We start from the raw sequence: 12,327 nt of genomic DNA on the forward strand, positions 1-12,327 counted from the left end.
TGTGTGTGTGTTGGGGGGGTGGGGGGGAAGGATGTTCGGGCGGGTGTGACTGTCTGCGTGCGAGACTGAGAGGCAGGGGTATGCTGTCAATCAAACAGCCGGTCGCACATGCAGGCAATTGTTGTTTTTAAAGACACGCCTACCAAAAAACAAGCATTTTAGCGACGCGTTCCAGTAATTTGTGATGAATTAATGAAAATGGAGGACTCTAAGGAAAGTAAGGAGACTGCAAAGAAAATGAAATGCAGTTACAACAAGGTTTGGGAACTCATTGTTGTCACACTTCAAGCCGCAAGTCGTTAAAAAAAACAAAAAAGACCATAAAACCTGTCAAAAACAAAAATTTGCCACCAAGCCCCAATTTAAGCAGCAATAAAAAAATTTAGGTCATGTGTTGGGGAAAGGCTCTGTTATCGAACAGTACACTATTTTGTACAGATGGATTTTTAGACATTCAAATTGTCTTTTTATCATACTATTTTAATTACTTATTTAACACAATATTAGATTTTAACCGTTTGAATTATTCATGCATTTTAATAGCTTTTAGGATTTATCTTTATGTTCTTTATGTGGGTTAAAATAACATGTGAAATGATATACAGGTAATAATGTGTTAATAATTTCACACATAAGTCACTCCGGAGTATAAATCGCACCCTCGGTCAAACTATGAAAAAAAAAAAAAAACCCGCAATTTATAGTCCGGGAAATATGGTAAATCACCAGTCAGCTTTTTCCCTCCATAGCTGAAGCTGCCTGAATTCTCAAAGTCGCCGGCAGGAAAAAGCAAATGCCCTTTGATCCCGCCCCCCCCCCCACGTTTGCGGTACACCCCACTGGGAAACAGTGACTCATTACTCTGAGCAGGTTTACTCAAGTCAGGGAGGTTTCACTTCTGCCTTTCCAGAGTTTCCACAACCATCTTGTTGTTGTCCTTCCCAACGGACCTCCCTTGCAGAGCAACCGCCGTCACCCCCCCCCCCCCCCACCCCCACCCCCAAATCTCTCATCCGAAATTTACCAAGCTTGTTGAAATCAAAGCCGATGGTCTCAAAATAAGCATAAAAACCTCAGAGGCAAACATTTCTGTCCCCCTGGACTCTCCAAATGAACTGTTTCCACATGCTGCTGCAGATGGCGGAGCAGCTTGCTGTAGTTGTGTGTTCAAAGAGCCAGACAAACTGTAACTTGAGAGGCTTAAACAAGGAACAGTCACACTTGATTATTAGGCATTGCCAGCTGCCAAGTACATTGGTTTCATTCACGCTGCATGATTGGACAATAATTTGTAGCAACTCGCCACCGGTGAGAGACAAACTCAGAGTTTGTTCACAGTGGCAATGAACTCTGGTGGGATTTCTTTATCAGTGCAGATTAGGTGCAAACGCATTTCAATCATCTGAACTGAAGTTGAACCAAGACTGCTTCAATAAATGATCCAACAGGCAGCAGTGTTGTGGAATTTGGGATATTGTTTCACATTTTTCCACAAAACCCGGCCCAGTTGTATTTGATCTCTGTTGTGTGTATCTAACAACTTTTAAAAAGATAGTTTTGACTGAAAAACGTAATGGCAAGCATGAATACAACGTATGAGGAGCAACAATAACTTGTAGGCTATGTACTTGGGGTGACACTTTCAACCAAGTGAACGCAAATACCTGTGGCGCTAATACAGATCCAGGTGGGACCCCTGCAGGGTATAGTGTATGCCAAACCGAGTGGAAAATGATTTTGTTTTGTAAAACGAAAGTTCTCTGCTATCTTCTTTACCAAGCATTTGATCATGTTTGATCAAATTACAGAGGGACCAGAACTACCATGCATGGTAGTGTTCTCCACAAAAATGATCGGCGGCCAAAACAATCAGGAAATTATTCCGTAACTTAGCGCGGCATTGACTTGGATGACTCACAATTGGCCAAGCAAAGCACGAGACAGACACAAACATCCGCGGACACACACACTTGTAGAGTAGACACACTCACAGCTGCACAGCCTTGCCGTGGTAGCATAGGCTTGTGCTAGCATGGCCGCAGAAACAAAAGCAGCTGGCAGCTAAGGACCGTCATAAACACAGACACCTCCCTGGAAAGTGTTCATGTAGCAGTCAGGAATTTGCCGAAGCATAACGGAACCTTCTGTGGTGGACGGGCTGGTTGCTGTTCACCCGACTATTGGGAGGGCAAGGGCAAGCTACTGTGTCGGAGTTATTGGAGGTTTGAGCCAGCGACTGGATAATTAAATCGTAAAATATTATGTTTGACGCCATTATAGGCCCGTCACCGCGGAACGGAATGGTTTTATGGCCGCTGAGCATTGTCTCACAGCCCTGCGTCGTGTGCAATTCATTCAATATGTGCAGTCAAACCCCATACAGATAAATAACACAGAAATACACCCGACTGCATCCTGTAGCAGGGACCGCAAGGTAGCAGAAAGAGTACAACGGACTGCGGTTATCCTTCATAATGCGGCTAGCTTGGTGGCAGCTGAAACAATCCAAGGGGAGGGGGGAGGGGGGGGGGTGTCTACAAGGTGTGTCCAATTATTTTCTGGCTCGGTTTTATGAGCCTCCGGAGCGCTGTACATTCTCATAAATGCTACTGTTATGCGTTGAGAAACCTTTTCAGGTAGGGCAGTGGTGGCAAAAGCACTCTCAAGCTTTCATTTTTATGACAACCTTGAGGAGTGTTCTTTGTGCTTTACACTTTGGAAATAGTTCCAATACTATGGTATCAATCACAGTGGATGTTTGCGGCGCTCTTTGAAACGGCGTCTTTATAGGAGCGTAAAAAGAAGAATAAAATACATATAGTTCTTGTTCTCTGCCCCATTCTTTTGTTTACTAACGGGTTTGAGAGCATCTGTCCATTCCAATGTAAAAATGTATCTGACGTACAGAGCACCGCCTCTCCACCAAACCATTATATGGCTAAACCGGGTGTGTACATTTTTAAAGCACAACAAATTACAACATGATCTAAGAAAAAGGTGACTTTTGAATCAAGAGTTTTAATACTTGACTAGATTGGTGATGCAATGTAAAAGCATACATAGAGCTAAAGTCAAGCCAAAATTAGAAGAGCTGAACCAGGCAACCCGGTATATGAACTTAGCCATAGTTGCGCAACTGGACCAGCATGTTGCTGGTCACAGCTGGTGACCAGCTGGAGTCTTGCTGGTGTCACCAGCTACCAGCAGGGCAACATCAACATTTTGGTGTTGCTAACTTGCTGGATGGCTTTGGCTCAGTTGATAGAAAGCGGGTAGACCGGTGACCAAAGATTCGATTGTTCGAATCGCGGCTGTTTTGTTTTGCTGCTGCTGTTTTGCTCACCAGCAAAACCAGCAGGAAAACACAACAAAACCATGCTGGTCTATGTTGGGTGTTTTTAGCAACAATGACAGATTACAACAATAATGCGAACAAATCTGTGGATTTATCACACAAACGTGAACTGTACTTATTAAGCACTGAACTTATCTAGACATCTATATAAAAAAAATAAAGCCTACCAACTGACCAAAAAGGAAGAGGTTGTTTTTCCAAAATTGTAGCCTTTGCAATTTGAAAATGGCATTCTACTACATTGCGATATCAATTTGAATTCGATGAATTGGTCAGCGAGAGCAGAAAATACAGATATCTGTTTTCAAATGCAATGGATCACAAAAATGAATACTCACGTAAGTTACAGATGAAAATCTATTTAAATACACTATCACAGTCTTTGTTCGCTACTTTCCACCCCCGATGAACAGTATAGAGCACCCCCCCCCCCCAAAAAAAAAAAAAACATGGTTGCTTACGTATAATGACAGCGTGTGTGTAAATGTGCGTGTGTGAACCTGCTGCTGGCTCCTCATCCAAGCAAGCTGACGCTCACTCACTCAGCCGCAGTCAGGCAGACGGGAGCACTCCTCTTTCCAGCTTCTCGAGTAGAAAAGTCGCCTTTCAATCAAGCGACTGTGGAGGGTAAAAGGAAAAAAAAGCAAGGACATGTTTGACACGACAAGCTAGCTTTTTGGGAGACGAGAAGGACGGGATTCGTCGGGGGCAGCACGTGAAACGTTTGAAAGCACACAAAGCCGGTGAGTAAATAACGTTTAATGAATGTACACGTGTTGTGTGTGAAAGGCGAAGTTTAAACTAGTGTTTGAAGTATGTTTCCATGTTTGAAATAATGTCAACTTGCTTTCTAGATATCGAAACACGTTGCGTGCAGGTGGCTATAAACGCCGTTTTGTCGTAACAAACGTGATTAGTTCTCCACTTCAAACTGCGAATTATTTAGTTAACGCTTACCTTCTAATGTGCTCAGTTCGGAAGTTCTCCGCTTCAGTTGTTAATTTACGTGACGTAATGTTCTGAGTGGGAGGTAAACTATAGTCGCTTCATCATCTTAAGGGATACAAAGTGAAGTTGGAGCATCAAGCCTAACTAACCCTTGAGCTCAATGATGTTAAATTGACATTGTTGCCAAACCTGGCTCAAATCCCAATTCACTTTGTCTTGACATCATCATTCCAATTATATTATGTCATAAAATAATGTTGCTTTTACACATAAAATTGATGTCAAATCTGGATCCATTACAGAATCTTGATTTGACGCAACACATTTTGTTGCTGCACTGACACCGAATATCGATTGGACTGAGACTCTGAACCACATGTGTCAAACTCAAGGCCCGGGGGCCAGATCCGGCCCGTGACATAATTTTATGTGGCCCACGAAGGCAAATCATGTGCGTTGATTTGACATGATTCTTTCAAATTGTCTTCACTTTTAACACCACATATGAGATGTTGCAAATATTTGTTACTAATTCCTCCTTTAAAACAAACTGAAAATGGATGAACAAACTATTTATTGGCTTCTGATTTCAAAAGTAGTTATCCATCAATTTGTGTATATGTGATAATATAAAGCGATTGTGCATTTCAGTCGTAATGGTCTGAGGGACACTATAACTATGATGTGGCCCGCGACAAAAATGAGTTTGACACCCCTGTCCTAAACTAAGCGGTTTATGTTAAATGGGGTTTCCAATGTTACATTTAAATTGATGCTAAATTGAGATCCAATACTTATTCGACTGTGTTTGACGCTGCCTTCAGACCTACAAGTTGCAAATCCATTCAAATATCATACTGTGAGACATTAGATCCAACTGGGTTTGACATTACAGCTTTTGACGCAAGCTTTGACTTGACAAACCCCACAAGTGACTCAGTGTCCCTATATGAATTTCACTTTACTGTCAAATTTGGCTCCAATCTGGATTGAATCTGGTTTGTGACAGCAAACAGCAGTCAGATTTTCTGACTGTTCTCACATCAGGCAAATTCCACTCGACTTAACACAAGCTATAAATGACTGTTAAACGTGATTTGTCCTCTTTTAAATTGATGTTAAACTTGGATCCAGTCCGTGTTAAACCACATTTGACGTAATTGCTGTTGACACTCCACAGAAGTCAAACTTTGACTTCACAAATACCCTAACAGAGTCGACATTAAATGGAGTTTCCCAGTGTTAAATTAAATTTGGCTTGGGATAACAGCATTTGATGCTCTATAGACGGCACATTTTGACCTGACAGTTAACTTTAATTAAACCTTTGACAATTACCTGCCAAATTTGGCTCCAATCCCCAAATTTTACAACACCACTTCTGACTGTGCATATGTATTGCAAATGACATGTGTTATCTCCATGTGCATTTCCCACATTCATTTTTCCAAGTTGGAAGTGGAGAATTTCCAACTTTTTAAAAATGTTTTACTCTGAGTCTCTGCAAGTGAATTTGTTGTTATTACAGTTTAAATTTGTTTGCTATAGCACAGTATTAAGAAGAATGACCTAACCAATTAGATGGAGAAACAATGACATTTTTAGATCAGTGCACAAAGCCAGGACTTTTTTTTCCTGATTTTTGACATTGCATGACATAGCATTCCACCTTTTATTACCCTAATTTCTCAGTGAACAATGTTTGAATTTCGACAAAATTGGAGTACAGTATTTGGGTGTCTGTGAAAGGTTAAACATGGATGTTTTTTTAATTTTTTGGGGGGCTCTTATTAGCCTGGAGGCTTCTTATCTGACCTGTGTTCCCAGCTGTGAGGCCGAACTAACCCACTTAGGATAAATTATTGCCTCTTCCCTGGAAAGAGTTTAGGGGCAGGGCTTAATTTGCTCTGTTACGCCATAAAAGATAAGCATATATCTTGCGCTGTATTTCTTGGTCCAATTACTACTAACATGTCTGCTGATGGGTTGGCTCCTGAGCTGTGTTTACAACCTCATCTTATGCAGTGGACGGAGAAAACATTTATAATTACTTAATTTTAAACAGAATCGTAGTGTAAAGAGAAAACGGGCTGTAATTGTATGACGTTAAGGAATGTACGCTATATTACCTGATTTATGCAAGTTGCCAGTGTTGGATAAACCGGCTGTCACAAAGAAACATTTCTACTGGACTTCATTGTTTCAATGAATAAAAGTTGTTGTATTAAATATCTCTTGGCCAGTGGTCACTGAGTACTTGCCAAATATATTGCCACGGGGCTTTGGTGCTGGAAAATATTGTGCAAAATTGTTGGTGCCTGGCATGAGGTTTATTGATTCATGCTTAGCTAACGCCTTGCTGGTTTTGGTTGCAATCGTGAGTTGCAGAGTCACTTAAGAAAATAGTCAGTCCTTCTATAGTTTTTTTTTTTTTTTAGAAAAATGTTTGAGAGCTTTTAGGCTCGGGCTCATAGTATCACACAAGAATTGAAAAAGATTGACTCGTAAAAATGATCTGAAACTGTTTAAAGACTAGGTTCACACTTCTGTAATTTCCTTTTCTGTTCTGGACCAAAACTGAAGTGATACATTTGCTTCACTTTGTGACATCTTTAACCCATTAAGTTCGGGTGCGCATAACTGCGTTTCTATCACTAGAGCCGGGGGGGCGCTGTTGCGTCTTTCTACCCTTAAAGTGGAGAGCGTACATATATGTCCTTTTCTTTTTTTTTTTTTTTATCCAATTCTCGGTCTCTTAACCAATGAAATGCATCAGAATATACACGTGTTGTGAGCCCGGAAATCTTTCGAGTCATAATGGCGGACGCCGTCGATCGCGGGAGCTCTGAAATGAGTAACGGCAGCGATCAAGACGACGCGCTGGTGGTCTTTGAAGCAGTCGAACGTGATATATGTTTGTAGATAATGACAATATCGACGTCTTTGTAACAGAATAGACGATGGTAATTACCACTCGATTTTTTAGTTAAAGTTAGTTAAGTATTAGTTAAGTTAAATATAGTGCTTCTGACACTTTATTTTTACATCTTCGATTGAAACAGTAAATATTAATAAACTCAGGCCTGTGTGAAAGCCACATGTCTCAGTTCTCAAATTCTTTTGGAATAATGTTTCTATCTGCTGCTGAGATATTAATTATATTGTAGGTGTTAAATTTCTGGGAAAACTTCAGGTTTATCAAGGGTAATTCCAAAGATGACCTTAGGTTTTGGGGAGCTGTTGAGCCAGGCGCTTTAGGCTTTAGTGGGTTAAAGAGGACATATAACAGATAACTGACATTGGAATAGCTTTCATACAAATAGCTGTGTCTCTGGAGTGCCTGCCCACCTGTCAAGTGTGAAATCTTTTCTGAGCTGCCCATTATCGAAAATGGGCCTGTGAGCGAGCCCTTCTAATTGACATAATACCACCGCCACACCTCTGCCTATGGCATGACAGCTAGGCTGGGCAAAGCCCTGCCATTTTTAAAAAAATGTGAATTAACCCCCATTCAAAATTAGTCCTGGAGTCCATTTTCTGCAGTGAAATATGAATTCCCTCCTTTTAAAAAAAAATCACTAAAATGTGAACAGTTATAGGTCTGCAAATATTCATTGAATAGCTTGATTCATTCAGTTACAAAACACGGTCAAAGCAAAATCTTCTCTGGCCACAACTGACACCTATAGCACTTAACAGCATGCAGATTAGCTAACGTTTAGCTAGTTATTAGCCAGCCACTATCCTGAGCTCTCTACAACCAGCTTTTCTTTCATTTGCTGGCGCCCACATCACTCACCAGGCCATTAGCTCCCTCTTTAGGCCATACACACTCAGTCACAGATGGATAGAAAGTGTGTCCAATGTTTTTAATGGTCGTCTATATCAGAAGCATTTTATTAATTAGATTTGGCCAAGAAGACGAAATATTTCATAGTTATATCAAGTTTTGTTGGGGTATCCATATTCAGCTATTCTGTTTTCTTAAGGCTTCATGGAAACAATCATGTTGAAGCCAAAATCTTATGCAGAGCTTTGGTGTTGTTGGGTACACAGACTCAACTTTTTTAATTTTTTTTTTTTTTTTAAGTAGTAGCTACCCTCTAGCTCCTCCCCCAGTCATCATGATAACCAAATGTAAGATTGCTTAATGTGGTAAAACTATTGTTTATTAATTTGGGGCGGGAATTTTACAAGATTTTCTCCGATCAAGAAACGACAGGGGGGAATGTGTAATGTGTAGTTTTATTTGTGTAAATAGTTTCTTATGTGCTAACTGTCATGAAGTTGCAACACAAACACATTTTGTTTGCCTTACTGATCTTCAGTTTTCAGAGTTGCCAGGGACGTCACGTGCACAGTCAACAGTGCGGTTTTGGCACAAGGTTGCTCGTGAAAAGCCCCTCTATTCACTTTTCGAGAGCTCAAGATGCCCTGTAGCCTTAAACTAATTAAACAAACAAGAGAAGAAGTCACATGGTATGAAGCAACGCTCGTAAAACTGATAAAGCGTAGAAGGTTTTTTTTACTTGTTTGGACAAAACCTTTGAAAAAACCTTTCCAAAAATTCAAGATGGCTGGAAAACAAATCAAATGTTATTTTGTGGTGGATTGAATCCTTGCCCGGCCTGGATAAGCAATCCTACCTTTGTGCTTGTTTTTCCCCCCGCTTTGCGGCAATAAAATATAAATGTGTTGCTTTCTATGTCAGGAAAAAAAATAATGTTTTTACAAATCCGCCTCAAAGCAATAGAGATTTGTGCACGAGTCCCCAAGTGTAGCTTTGGAATGATGTATTGTAGCACTGCTAAAAAAAAAAGTACCGTCAGGCATTCATACCGCCCCGTGAGTAAGAGAGGGAGAGTTGTTCCTCACAAATGACATGACTTGGAGAGTTTCAGTGCATATTGGAAGTGGTCATGCAGCCAGTCACTGTATTTTCCTCGTAAAAACTTTGCATGCTCCAAGTTTGCACTGTAGCATGTCGCAAAAGCCAAACTGGCTGGCCACCGCAGATACGTAAATCTTACCCTGACATTACTGTACTGTATATCCCCCAATGTGTACACGTGGCCACACCGGATATACTGCTGCCCAAAGAAGCACTGCTGGTTAGACATCACCCTCAAAGGATGCATTTCTTGGGATGTAAAATCCAAGCCTGTGAGTCATTAGGAAAGTCATCTTTTTATGACTAAAGCTAGGAAACAAATTCCCGTATCCACACATTTGTTGTAGCTCACAACTGTGTGTTTGGTGAGATTGCCACGGGGCGGCTGACAGTCCTGTCGGGTCAACAATAAAGGTAGCCGCCCGGCCCACGCTCCTTCGCTGCTGTCTTTGCTCAAAGCGAGGACTAACTTCATTACTGTCTTACCGCTTAAAGTGGTCCGGGGCATTTTTTCACTCCACTGCAGACGATGGCAGGAATACATTGGAACTGGAACTGGCATTTTAATTGCTGGACAATATTCAGTCTACAATATTCCACAGTAATTGTTAACTGGTATACAGTGGTACCTTGACTTTGAGGTAGGGCTGCACGATATATCGAAAAAATATCGAAATTGCGATAATGGCCTACGCAATATGTATATCGCAAAGACATGCAATCATTTTCTTATGTAATTGTATGCTTTTATATTCATTTGACCAGTCAGACGCACACTTAAATATGCATTGCTATTCAATAGTTGAACATGATCTATTATTAATTTTTTTTTTTTTTTTTTTTTAAGTAATTTCTTTAGGTCCATGTTAAATGCGGCAATAAGATCGATTTTGCAATAGTCAACATCCATATCGCATGTTTTTCCACTATCGTCCAGCTCTACTTTCGGGTTTAATTCATTCCGTCCAAAAAGGACTGAAGGATTCTTGTACGAAAGCTTAATCACACTGATCTGACTTTCTGAATCACTTTCAAACGAGCAGAATTGTTTACATAAAGCAAGCAGTGGATTGATATTTGCAATGCAAGATAGACATTGCTTCACCTTCGCCAACTGCTGCTTTATTGCTTTCTAATGGAAGCTAAAGATTTTTAAGCGGCGCGATGCATTTCGAGTGCCAGCTGATGCTTTTTCCTGGGAAAAGTCTCCTTTGTAACAAAGCCAAGAACCGAGCATGACCGGCACCTTTTGGCCCAGCTACTCGGAGGTTAATGCCGTGCTTTTTCTTACTGGGTGATAATCGGCCGTGAAATTTATGTACGTTGTTTGGCTGCCACGGCTGGCGACGAAGCTCGCCCCATCCACCGAACATTACATAAGACGGCTCCGAGTCAAGGCTTACGCTTGGCATCATAGTTGGTTTCATGTTACTGCCTGGAGGCTGCTGTCTGCCTCTTCGCGGCCTCTCTTCTTCCTCACATCTTCATTTTCTCATGCTTCAGTGGGCCACCTGAGGGGGTGGTAGGCGCTCGCCTTTGCCTGGTGACAGCTTGCGGGTAGATGCAGAGCAACCTTCTTGCTCAGCTGGAGGATTTCGGATGAGGAGGAGGGTATTGGGGTTTCCGCTGAGAGCATCTTTGACGTTGGTTTGCAAGTTTTATTTTTATTCATTGAGCAGGTGATTCTTTTTTTTTTTTTTTAAGTTTGTTTGAGGGTTAGCAGACAAAAAACATTTATCATATTTTTTGGACTATAAACCGCACCTTTCTATAAGCCGCACCCACTCTTTTTTCTTTAAAAAAAAAAAAAAAAAGAACGGAAAAAACTATATATATAAGCCGCACCGGGTTATAGGCCGCACCTATGTTGAAAAATTTGATATTTACTGCATTTACAGAACGATTTTCAACTATAAATGTACGTGTATGTACCTGAACAGATGCTTTCCTAACAGTGCCTTTTAACACGGCAGCAACTTTGATGATTTGAAATGGAACGGAAACAAGAGAAAATAACCAGTACTTTCTTAATTTGACCTCCCGCAGCCGCGTCTCACCATAGATTCATTGACGCTAAGCTTGCGTGCAGCAGCGCAGTTTCCTTCATGGATAGCAAAATGTCTACTCCTCAATCATGTAAATGTAAAATTTTCAGAGAGAGCCAGCCAAAGTAATGGAGACGCTTGTTCTATTTCCCATGTGAGGCTGGACACATACAGTTGTTGCTGTGTTTCAGATCTCACTCACTTGGCTTTGTGCACTATGCTAAAGAGGCTCACGTTATTGATTTTGCATTGTTCATTTCCAAGCCCAAGCGAGATATTTCAGTTTGAGTTTTTCTCCTCCAGAAATGGTCTTTAGTCCGGCGCCAGAGCTTTTTTTTTTTGTGTGTGTTCCACCGTGTTCCCTGGAGGTTGACGTCATCCCGACACAACAATGACCTCCGGCCAACAATAGCCGCCTTCCAGCCCCGACGAGACTAGTTTGTTTGTGTATTATTTACTGCTCGACTGCAGCCTGCTTCTTGCTTCTCTGCTCCCCTCGGCCCACCATATTACTTTTGAACGCTTGTGGAGATGGAACAAAGCAGCTTTGTAATTTTTAAGTCTGTTGTTTATTGGCCTACTAAAAACAATCCCCAGCTTTTTTGGACCATCTTCTCTTAGCCGCACAGTAGTTCATCCACTGGTTACAAATGACAAAATTGATTCATCGGCTGTAAGGGTGGCTTGTGTGGTTTTGAGTTTTTGTGTGTCTCAAGTGTGTGGTTGATCACATCCACAGACCTCATGAAAGCATTTGGATCTAATTAACCCACTTCTTTGCCGAGGCGTGGACTTCCAGTTTGTGAAGTTGAGGATCTTCTGATGTTGTGCTTCCTGTTTGCAACGGATTATCTCCATTCAACACCAAATAATTGTCACTTAGCGATTGGGGTGTATTGACATTACCGCTAAAAGCATTTTGCTAGCCGCGACGTTTGCTAGCCAGTGACTGAGCTGGGCTATTTGCTTCCCAATTAGATATGTGGCTAAACTATGAGGCAATTACACTTTCGGTCCCTTACCAAATACATTCCATGTTGGAGCTTGGTATTCCTCTCTACAGAACAGAATGTTCTGTGCCAAAAAGT

At 41.2% G+C, this 12,327-nt stretch overlaps 1 protein-coding gene across 1 annotated transcript in view; it reads left to right on the plus strand.

Moving 5' to 3' along the window:
• The first annotated feature begins 3,816 nt into the window (after positions 1–3,816).
• Positions 3,817–12,327, plus strand: part of stxbp6 (syntaxin binding protein 6 (amisyn)) — a 48,021-nt gene continuing 39,510 nt past the window's right edge. The window contains exon 1 of the mRNA XM_086049104.1: positions 3,817–4,098. The gene's annotated coding sequence lies outside the window, so the exon portion shown is untranslated. The remainder of the gene's footprint in view (positions 4,099–12,327) is intronic.

Source organism: Filicampus tigris, chromosome 13 (genome assembly GCF_054856515.1).
Source record: "Filicampus tigris isolate MCC_2025a chromosome 13, RoL_Ftig_1.0, whole genome shotgun sequence".
Lineage (NCBI taxonomy): Eukaryota > Metazoa > Chordata > Actinopteri > Syngnathiformes > Syngnathidae > Filicampus > Filicampus tigris.